Genomic DNA, 10,988 nt, shown 5'->3' on the forward strand with positions numbered 1-10,988 from the left:
ATCGGTCTTATCATATGAAGATTTTTTAGAGGACAATACATTGTCAAGTTTCTTGGTGGAGATGTACTCAACCTTGACATTAGCTTGAATAATTTTAAGTTCAAGAAACTTAATCTTAGAGTAAGCTTCAACCAACTCTCCCTTGAGTCTTTCCACTTCACACTTTGCTTCCTTGTGTTGCGCAAGTATACACCTATACTCTTCTTCAACCTTTTTCATCTTTTTCACAGCAAGATTCACAACTTTGGCATATTTGCCACAATCTTCCAGCAAAGAATCATATGCTTCTTGTAGGTTGATTTCCCCTTTATTTTGGCACACGTCTTCATCTTCCGATTCTTCAATTTCCTCATCCTCGGAAAGATCACCAAGTTCATCAACCAAATTGCTCAAATCATTCTTAGAATCAATAGAGGCAATAGCCATAAAGGCCCTATAATTTCCTTGACTGTCACATTCTCCTTCCGTGTTTGAATCTGAGCTATTAGAGTCACTAAGGGTAGTGGCAAACACTTTACCCTTCCCTCTCAAATAATTGGGACACTCCTTCTTGAGATGTCCATGACCATTGCATTTATAACACACAATTTCTTGAGGGGATTGAAACTCCTTCCCATCTTTCTTCTTAAACTCCTTCCTATCACCCTTGGAGGATGAAAACTTTCCTTTGCTAAATGGCTTCCCATTGTTTTTCATCTTTAGAAATTTTTGGAAGTTCTTTGCAAGGAATGCTACCTCCTTCTCAACATCATCTTCTTCAGAGGAGTCATCCATTCTCTCGGTGATGGTTTTAAGAGTAAGAGATTTGCTCGTCTTGTGAGAAGGCAGTCCTAGCTCATATGTTTGGAGAGATCCAATGAGCTCTTGGATTTTAATCTCATCCAAATCTTTACTTTCCTTTATAGCTATGACTTTTGCTCGGAAGCTCTCCGGTAAAGACCTCAAAATCTTCCTTACCACCTTAGCATCCTCAATCTTCTCTCCGAGATTGAGCTTAGCAATTCTGATTTGATTGAGCTTCCCATAGAATGAATCAAAAGACACATCGTCACCCATCTTAAGCTCTTCAAATCTGGTGGTAAGCATTTAGAGCTTTGTGTCCTTGACTTTCTTGGTACCCTCATATGTAGTCTCAAGAATCATCCAAGCTTCCTTAGCTGTCTCTACATGTGATATCCTATGAAATTCATCAGTAGACACACCATAGAATATAGCGTTAATAGCTTTACTATTTGCATTAGCCAAAGCAAGAGCTGTCTTGTATCAATCGGACTTGGCTATCGTGGGTTTAACATACCTATTCTTGACGGAATTCCATACGGACTCATCTATAGCACACAAGAAAGCCCTCATACGGACCTTCCAAAACACATAGTTGCTCCCATCAAAGAATGGTGGGGCATTGAGAGACTATGATTGGTCCATCACAACGAGTCAAGGATCACACTCAGGTAATAACACCACAGTGATTGTACCCGCTCTGATCCCAATTGAAAGCTCGAAAATGTGTTAAAAACACAAGAGCTGTTTAGACCCCCAAGTTAAAAATTACGGCTCGATAGATTTTACTCTAACTTATACTAAGTGAGGAATAAAGTAAATGTGAGCGGATAAACAAATAAACTACTCTAAGCCATATTCAATATAACACAGCAGTAATATGAAAGCTAAAAAAGTAAGGAAGAAGAATGCAAATACAAGATAACACGTCTAGAAATTATAGTAAATATTTTCCTTCTAGATATAATTCATTTTATTCTCTTATTATGTATTAACCCAGAAAACGTAATGATGTTGGTTAGATTTAATCATTTTTATACTAAAACTTTCAGAAGACCTCTATATATTTAGATTTCTATTTTAAAATTGGGGTTTAATAGGTAGATTTTAGTTAGCTCAACTAGTAAAGTATTTGATAATTGAATAAGGAATCTGAGGTTCAATTCAATCTTCGCCAGCACCAAAAACTAATTGGTGTTTTGGTCTGACAATATATTGAAACTCTCTTAAAAAAAAATTGGGGTTTAATAGTATTATTATCAGAAAATGATTCCATTTATTTCATTCTTTATTACTTCCAAACAATGTTACTTACCTTCAGTGGCAGCTCAAAAAAGTTTTTTTTAGGGTAGTCACTAAGAAATTAAAATTATGCAAAATCTAATAAAGGGATAATTTGAATATTTACTACAATTGCAAGTCAAGTCACTAAGGAGAGCAAAATTGTTGCGATTGCAAAGCCCAAAAGAGTATAACCATCATCACCATCAAAGAGAACTCACAACCACAATATTTTTCTTAGTACCATTTTTTAAGGAAAAATGAAATTAGAGATTATTTTATTGAATAGGTTGAATGATCTTCAAATTTGAATGATTAGCGATTTTTATCTTTTTGCTTTATAATAGGTTTTTTTTTTTTTGAGAGATTTTTAACCTATGGCGTCCGCTCCTGGTGATAGCTCTTTATCATCAGACCAAGACACCAATCAGTTTTTGGTGTAGGCGGGGATTGAACCCCAAATCTCTTATACAACCATCAGAGATTTTACCAGTTGAGCTAACTGAAACCCACTATAATAGGCTTTTTGTTGAATAATTTGTTCGCTTGTTATTGTTTGGTCATGTCTTGTTTTTATTTTGTTTATGTTTGTTGTTATTTGGGCTAATATTTATTGTTGTTATTTAAGATTTTTTTTTTAATTTATAAAAGGGACTAAGGATTATGTTTGGGGGGCAAAATTAATTTTGGAGTAATACTACGTCCACAACATTTTTACAATAAATCTTATGCAAAAAACTGTTATCGGTAGGTAAAAATATAATATCAGTACTTGGGTCAAATTAGAATTAATAACAACTTATTACATTGAATTTGTTATGAAATTTTTGTAAAAATGTTGTGAATGTAACATTACTCTTATTTTTGCCGAACCCAAAATTTTGTAATTCTCAAATTAGGGTGTTCAACATTTTTATTAGAGTGGTCATAATAGGTTAGTTTAGCATATAATATTTTTTTAGCAAGTGCATATATACATTTTTTTTTGCAAGTCAAGTGCAAGTCAGGGTAGTCCTGTGACCACCCTGGCTTGCATGTGAAGCCGCCAGTGCTTACCTTTCATTTCTTTCTATTAATTTATTTTAAAATATTCAAACAAGCTTACCTAATTCCATTTCATTTCTTTTCCTCATTTAAATACATTTCATTTCTTTTGGATCATTTCATTCTATTCCTTTATGAACTCTCAAACGAAGGCTTAATTAGTGATCACAGTATGTTTAATGAGTTTTCCCGTCATACATGATTACAGCTTTTACTTTGTTTCATGTTCGTGGACATATATCTCAACCCTTCTTCTCGTGCATCTCATCTCTCTCAATAATCTTTGGTTCATGCCAACACGTATTTCATGCAGACCTGCAATATGCCTACACAAATAAATATGCCATTTCACTCTAGGAAAATAGTCCTTTTGTAGCAGCTAAAATCACTGCACACACACACAAAGAAAAAAAAAAAAAAAACGCTGCAAGATTTGAGTTATGGTTCATACTTCATATCTGTTACAGAGGCTTTGTTTTCATGACCGCTATAATAGATTTTTTATTTTCTTTATTTCTTTATATTCTTTTATAAATGTTCTTCCATTTTTTTTTTATACCGTAAATTTCATCAGGTTTATAATGAAAATTGTAAGATTTTGTATCTTTTAGTGGGCTGCACCATCTACAATCAAAATAAAAAGAGTGTCTATAATATAGTACTGCAATACAAATAGCCTCCAATTCCTCACTAAGCTAGTGTGAGGCCTTTAACATTTACGATACTCAAAATTTTAGGAAAAATAAATAAAATTTTAAGTCCTTTATCAATTAATATTCTTAAATGTATTTGAAAGAAACTTCATTCTAGGAAAGTGGTCCGAAATAGACTGAATGGACCAAATGAACCGAAGTGGACAAATTCGTACTAAAGTGGGCTGAATAGATTATAATGGACAGAAATGGACCGAATTGACCTAAGTAGAGCAATATGGACCGAATCAGACCGAATTTGATAGAACGGACTGAAGTGGACCAAAATAGACTAAATTGGACCAATTCAATATTTTGCATTATCATTTTAATTAGTATTATTATTGAAGGCTCTTCTATTTTTTCCCTAAAGGTCAATACATTTCCATTCATAACAATTTGATGTTGATGCACTTTTCAATTACAAAAATATCTAGACATGTGATGAGATTTATACACCAAACAATTAACTCACCCACAACCTAGCACTAAAAGATGAATACTGAAATAGAAATGAACTCTAACTTCACATCAATGGAAAATATTAACTCGAATGAAAATAAAAAATAAAAGCCTCCGAACACGCTCTAAGCACATGTCAAACCTCTAAACCTAAAGACCCATTGCCCACCCCTCAACCCAAACAGGCAAACACACTTATCTCATTCCTTTCTAATTATTTGAAGGAGATTTTGCCCTTTCGAAAACCACCAGCCTTTTTTAAAGCTCCCATATGTTTTAATTTAAAGATATTTTGGGATAAAAGGGATTAATAGTTTTCCGTATGTTGCTATAAATTGGTCAAAGAAAAATCCATCATTGGACAAGAATTCAGGAAAAAAGTAGGCTGAGTGATAAACGCATGCTTACTTCTCTCTTCTATCTCTATCATTTCTTCTGAAGTATGAAATTAGACCAAAACAAGCTCAAATTAAGCTAGAAAATACACCAAACAAAGAATGGATTGAGAAATGTGGTTGTTAGGACATATGTGTTTCACATGTTAAGAACATATGTCATGATTTTATGTAATTGGCTTATCCTTTGACAAAACGCACTTTACTTGTATTTGGGTAGATTTAGGATGTCTTTAAATACTTCAAGAAACCTTGTTTCAAGATCAAGTATTGAAGTCTTCAAGTCTGTTCAAGAAAATAAGTTCAGAGTGCAAAATCATTAAACCTCGACAACTGCATCTATCGTGCTTAAGGAAGCTGTTATACATTTGGTGTGCTCGACACCTGCTCGACACTTGCTCGACACTTGCTATCTGTCGAGATTTAAGATTTTCAGAATTCCAATATGATTTTCTTGAGATCCGTGAATGTGTCTTTGGGCTTTCTTTTCTCCTAACCCTAAACATATAAAATGATCAATTTAAGGGCCGTTAAAGTGTTCACAAGTTGCACAAGCTTTAAGCAAAGCTCTGTTCAAGCAAATTGTGACCGGAGACGAATTTCCTGCCCTAGTTCATCTCTTTCTCTTGAAGAAGTTGTTGTGTATATGCACCGTAGGATTTTGTGACCAAGCATCTTCTTGATCTTCATCGTGTGGATGAACTGAAGAACTTTGCAACCAACAACCTTCTTAGTTGGTGATTGAAGTCACGTACTGGGATCCGCACAATTAGTTAGTCATGTACTGGGAGTCATGCATCTGAAAGGGGAACTGTCACTACAAAACAAGTCCAATTGGGTATTGGGGTAAGGGTTTAACTGTAGGTTGGTAAGGTACTTGGATTCCTTTACTTGTAACTGCTTGTTGTGATAATAGCGGAGTTTCGGGAATGGTGACCTGAAAATCGCTCAATGGGGTTTTTGCCGTTAGGTTTTCCCCATTCGTAAACAAATCATCGTGTTATTTATTTTCCGCTGCATATTTAGTTTATTGGTGATTTGTTTGTGCTATCACGCGTTTCCATGATAAATTGATTAATTAATAACTTGACTAATTAATTAATTAATTTCTATCAAAAGAGGTCATTCAGTTTGTGGCCTATCAAGTGGTATCAGTGTAGGCACACTTTGATTAGGGTTTAATCTTTACTGTGTTGATCCATTGACCCCTGTTTGTCATGGATAGAGAACAGTCATTAATCATACCTCCTTTATTTGATGGCACTAACTATGCATACTGGAAAGTACGCATGAGAGCTTTCTTGCAATCTTTAGATGAGAAAGTGTGGCAAGCTGTGAAGATAGGCTAGACTAAGTCTACAGAAGCGCCAACCGACTGGGATTATGCCAAGATTAAGGCAGCAAACTTCAACAACAAAGCATTGAATGCATTGTTCAATGTTGTCACCAATGAGGAGTTCAAGAAGATATCCTCAACTGAAACTGCCAAGGAGGCTTGGACCATTCTCCAGACAACCTATGAGGGTGCTAAGGTTGTCAAGGACTCAAAGCTTCAGAGGCTCACTACAAGCTTTGAAGAGATAAAGATGGAAGAGGATGAGTCTTTCGATGAGTTCTATGCCAAGCTAAAGGACATAGTGAACTCAGCCTTCAATCTTGGGGAAACCATTCCTGAACCCAAGATTGTGAGGAATGTGCTCAGATCTCTGCCCGAGAGATTTCATGCCAAGATTACGGCAATAGAGGAATCAAAGGATATTGACAAGATTCTTTTGACCGAGTTGGTTGGAAACTTGCAAACCTATGAGCTAGGGTTGACAAGAATAGGCAAGTCGGGTAAAAGCAAGAGTATGGCACTAAAGGCCAAGAGCAGTGAAACAGATGAATCTTCTGATGATGAAGATTCCAAGACGAAGTCCTACATCACCAGGCAGTTCAAAAAGTTTATGAAGAACACCAATGGAAAGGGTTTCGACAAGGACTGAAGGCAATCCAATTCTTCTCAGTTTACAGGCCAAGACAAAGGGAAGAAAGATGCTAAGGAAGGTGGTTAGTACACTGTTCCCTCAGGACCTAAGTGCTTTGGGTGTCAAGGCTTTAGTCACATGAAGCATGAATGTCCTACATATCTCAAGAGCATTGGGAAAAGCAAGGAACTTGCTATTACCTTGAGCGACATTGAGCCTGAGGATGATTCTGATGATGAAGATAACGGAATCTTAAATGTCTTCACGGCCACGATCAATCCTACTGATGGGATTGTTGAAGATGTGGTTGAAGAATAGGAATTGGTGGAATCCAAATTTGAGAAGATGGATGATCAAGATGACATTCATACAGCCTATGAGAAACTGTACAAGCTTTCTGAAAAGCATGAGAAACTGTATAGGCTAACCACCAAGAAGCTCAATGATGTGGAACTTGACCGTGAAGAGCTTTCCACAAAGTTTGATGAGACTAATCAGACTATTGGGGCGTTGAGGTTTGAAAACAATTTCTTCGCTGAGAAGACCAAGAAGCTTGAAGCAGAGCTAGGTCAAGTCAGAGCTCAACTGGAAAGGACTTCAAGTGCAAAGCTGAATGAGATGCTAAGCATTCAGAAATCTGCTTCAGATCAAACAGGCTTAGGGTATGGTCTTTCTTCCTCTAATACTGCTTCTTCGAGTACTATTGTTTTTGTTCCTCTTGCTAATAATGTTAAAACTGAAAACAATGAGATTAAAACTAAATTCGCTAGTGAGAACATAGACAAGGGTAAATCTATCTTAGGAGTACCCCCTAAGCTTGAGAAGAAAGATGTTAAAAACCCTAGGGATAAGAAGGCTAACTCTCAAATGCCTAAACAAAAGAAGCAGCATCTCTATCATCATTGTGGAGTTACCGGTCATACTCGACCAAATTGCTACAAGTGACTTGCCACTCAACAAAGCAACGGCATGATAGCATCTAGCAACCAGAATCAGCTTCAATCCTCTCTTGCTCCCCTAGGAGATCTTCTCAAAGCCCTCATATTCCTTTCGAACTTCAACGGTTTTAATTCTTCCCCTTCACCTCCGGTTCAAAGGTTTACTAGACGGAAAGGTTCTTCCAAGGTGTGGAAGGAAAAGGGCTCCAAGTGATTTTGTCACTTTTCTCTCTCTCTTCTTGTTTTTGTGTGTGCATTTCTTAGGTGCTTTTATTTCATGTTTTGAGTCGGTCTAGTTTTTATGCTTTGGTTGTTTAACATGTTTTTGTTTGGTTATTTTTCAGTTTTTGCTTGGTTTGTTTTTCTATAAAAATAAAAATAAAAAATTGAAAAATCAGAAAATACAAAAACAGTGTATGTTTTGTGTACTTTGGTACTTGTGTACCTTGGATGGCCATTGAAACAATATCTTCTAAACTTTGTATCTTTTGTACCTTAGATGAGCATCTCTATACACAACTAAGCAAGTGAGCTTTGTGGCTCATGTTTGTGATGAGTACGATTAAGTTATCTCTTATACTTAACACTCATATCACTCTTTTTGATGGGAAGGACTAGAAAATCCTAAGAGAAAGGCATTAATAACCATCTCACCACTATTGCCCACTAATCATAATATGACACCTGTATGCTTTGGCATAGCAAAAGTGAAGTGTCAATGACATTTGTGTGCTTAGGCATAGCAAAATTTAAATGCCAAATATCATTGGGTATTTCTTTTCTCTCTCTAATAAGCCCATGCATGATATGTTTAAAAGAAAAATATGCAAAGAAAAATCAAAAGCAAAAAGATCAAAAATGTTTTAAAAATTATTGCAAGCGTATATTCTAGGAGATGTGGGAGTTATAGGATGTACCTCAAAGGTGATAGTCCCCATCAAGCAGTTATGATTGTGTGTGAGTTAAAGATTTTCTCATATCTCAAATCGTCATAACACACATACACTTATGCAATCTTACGATGTTTTTCACACACAACACGCAATATTCTTTGCTATTCTTGATACATGTGCAGGTACAATGTGATTTGGCCATCACGAGGTTTTACATGTATTAATGTATGCTCACTAAACTGTCTTGACTTGTTTTTAAAATATAAAATTAGTTAGACTTGTTGTGTGTGTGTGTGTGTGTGTGTTTTTGAAAGATCCATGTACTTAAATTTTGTTTGAGAGATGATTTTGAAAACTTAAAATGTTGATTGGATCGTTGGTTGAGTTGCATGTTGGATTGCATTCATGTCTGTGTTTTTCACATCTAAAAACTGCTTTTAAAAGCTAGCTCGACACCTCCTTGATACCTCCTCAATAGCTTGCTATCTATCGAGCTTCCTAAGTTTTTTTTTTAATCACAATCTCACCTGCACCTCGATACCTGATGGATCGATCAAGATTGGGTTTGAATGCTCGATAGCTTCTTGATACCTGGTGGATCGATCGAGCTTTTGTTCGTGATTCTGATGAGTTGATCCTCAATACCTCCTCGACACCTCAACTGTCGACGAGCATTTCCTCAACACCTCCTCGACAGATAGCTCGATACCTCTCAATACCTGCATCTGTCGAGATTTACTGGCTTCTCTATATAAGGCCTCTACGCGATCTGGTTCTCATTTTATTCAATATCTCTCTCGATACTTCTCTGTTTCTCTCCCAAAAACACTCTCATCTCACTCCAACTTGGTTTCTCAAGGATTCCTCAAGCTTTTTCAAGTTTTTCTGTACTTGGTAAGCTTCTAATCCTTTCTCATTCATGCATTTCATGTTTTGAAACCTAGGTTTTGGGGTTTTAGAAAAATTTTGGGGTTTTTCAAAATTGATGGGCTTTCAATGAAATTTTGGGTTGGGTTTTCACTTAAATGTGTTTAAAACCTCATACATTGCATCCCATTAGCATTTTAATGGTATTGCCATTCATTTAGATATGTGCTATATGTTTGTGTGCTGATAGGTTTGGATTGGGCTGAGCCCATGATGCATTTTCTTTTGCATGTCACATGTGCATGCATTTCCCATGCATACGTACTTCTTTTCAATATATTGATATATTTGAAACTGCTTGGGACTTTTATGATTGTCATTCTTTCTCTCCCTCTCTGTTAGTTTACGTTAGTTGTGTCTATGACACCTAAGCGTAAATCCATTCCAACCCGGAATCCTCTTCATTCCGGTGCTTCTTCTTCGTTTGATCCTACTCTATCTCATATCTGGTTTCGTGATGATGATGCCTTTAAGGCATTTTCGGAGAACTTTTCTAGACGAGGCATTCATTTGGAACGCCAAGTCATTTTGAAGGATTTTGCAGACACCGACCTTCCCTCTGTCATTCACAGTAGGGGATGGGAGTCATTGTGTGACGTTCCAGTCACTTGCCCTCTCGTGCTTATCCAGGAGTTCTACTCCAACATGCACGGGATTGATCAGTCAGTATCTCTTTTCTTCACTAGCGTTCGAGGTACGCGCATTCCTATCACACCGCAGCTGGTTGCGGATGTGCTTCGGGTCCCTAGGATAGAGTTTCCTAACTATCCTAGTTATGAGTGTTTGAGGACTGTGTCTAGGGATGAGCTCATGTCTGCTTTCTGTGAGCGCCCTTCTTCTTGGGGTGAGCATCTGTTTACACCATGTCGACCTTTTGCTAAAGGTCCTAAATTCATGAACATGGTGATGACTTTTGTTTTGCATCCACTCTCTCACTATAACTCCATCACAGAGCCTCGTGCTCGATTTTTGTTATCACTTCTTGAGCATCTTACCATAAATTTTCCTTCTTATTTCATTTTGTCTATTATAGATGTTCATCTAGATTCGGCGTCCCGTGATAAGCTCATCTTTCCTTCCGCTATCACAAGGATTTTACGCCATTTTTCCGTTCCTTTTCCCTCTTCCGACCATTTTACCGTTATGTGTGCCATAGATTACGCTACCGTTAAACGTAGAGAGGCCCAGCTTCGATGGCGGCAGTCTGATTCAGTAGCTCCTTCCTCCCGTTCAGCTCCATCCCGTTTGGCTCCATCCACATCGGCTCCTTCTTCTTCTTCTTCAGGCGATGTGTCTTTAGGAGACATCATGGCGCAGCTGCAACGCATGGATGCTTGCCTCGATACACTCTCTATGGAGTTGTATCAAGTGAACATTCGTGCCGGTCGTATTGCACGATGACAGGCGTCCATAGGTGGTTTTGCTCCTAAGGCTACTCCTTCACCACCTTCTCCCGTGGCTTCTGATTCTGAGGATGAGGATGATGATGATGGTGATGACGATGATGCTTCGGATGATGCTGATGGAAATGCTAGCTCTACCGATGAGATGTCTACTTGACACTCTTACCCTTTGTCATTCATGACAAAAAAGGGAAGAAGTTTTGGTA

The sequence above is a fragment of the Quercus lobata genome, chromosome 11 (genome assembly GCF_001633185.2).
Source record: "Quercus lobata isolate SW786 chromosome 11, ValleyOak3.0 Primary Assembly, whole genome shotgun sequence".
NCBI lineage: Eukaryota > Viridiplantae > Streptophyta > Magnoliopsida > Fagales > Fagaceae > Quercus > Quercus lobata.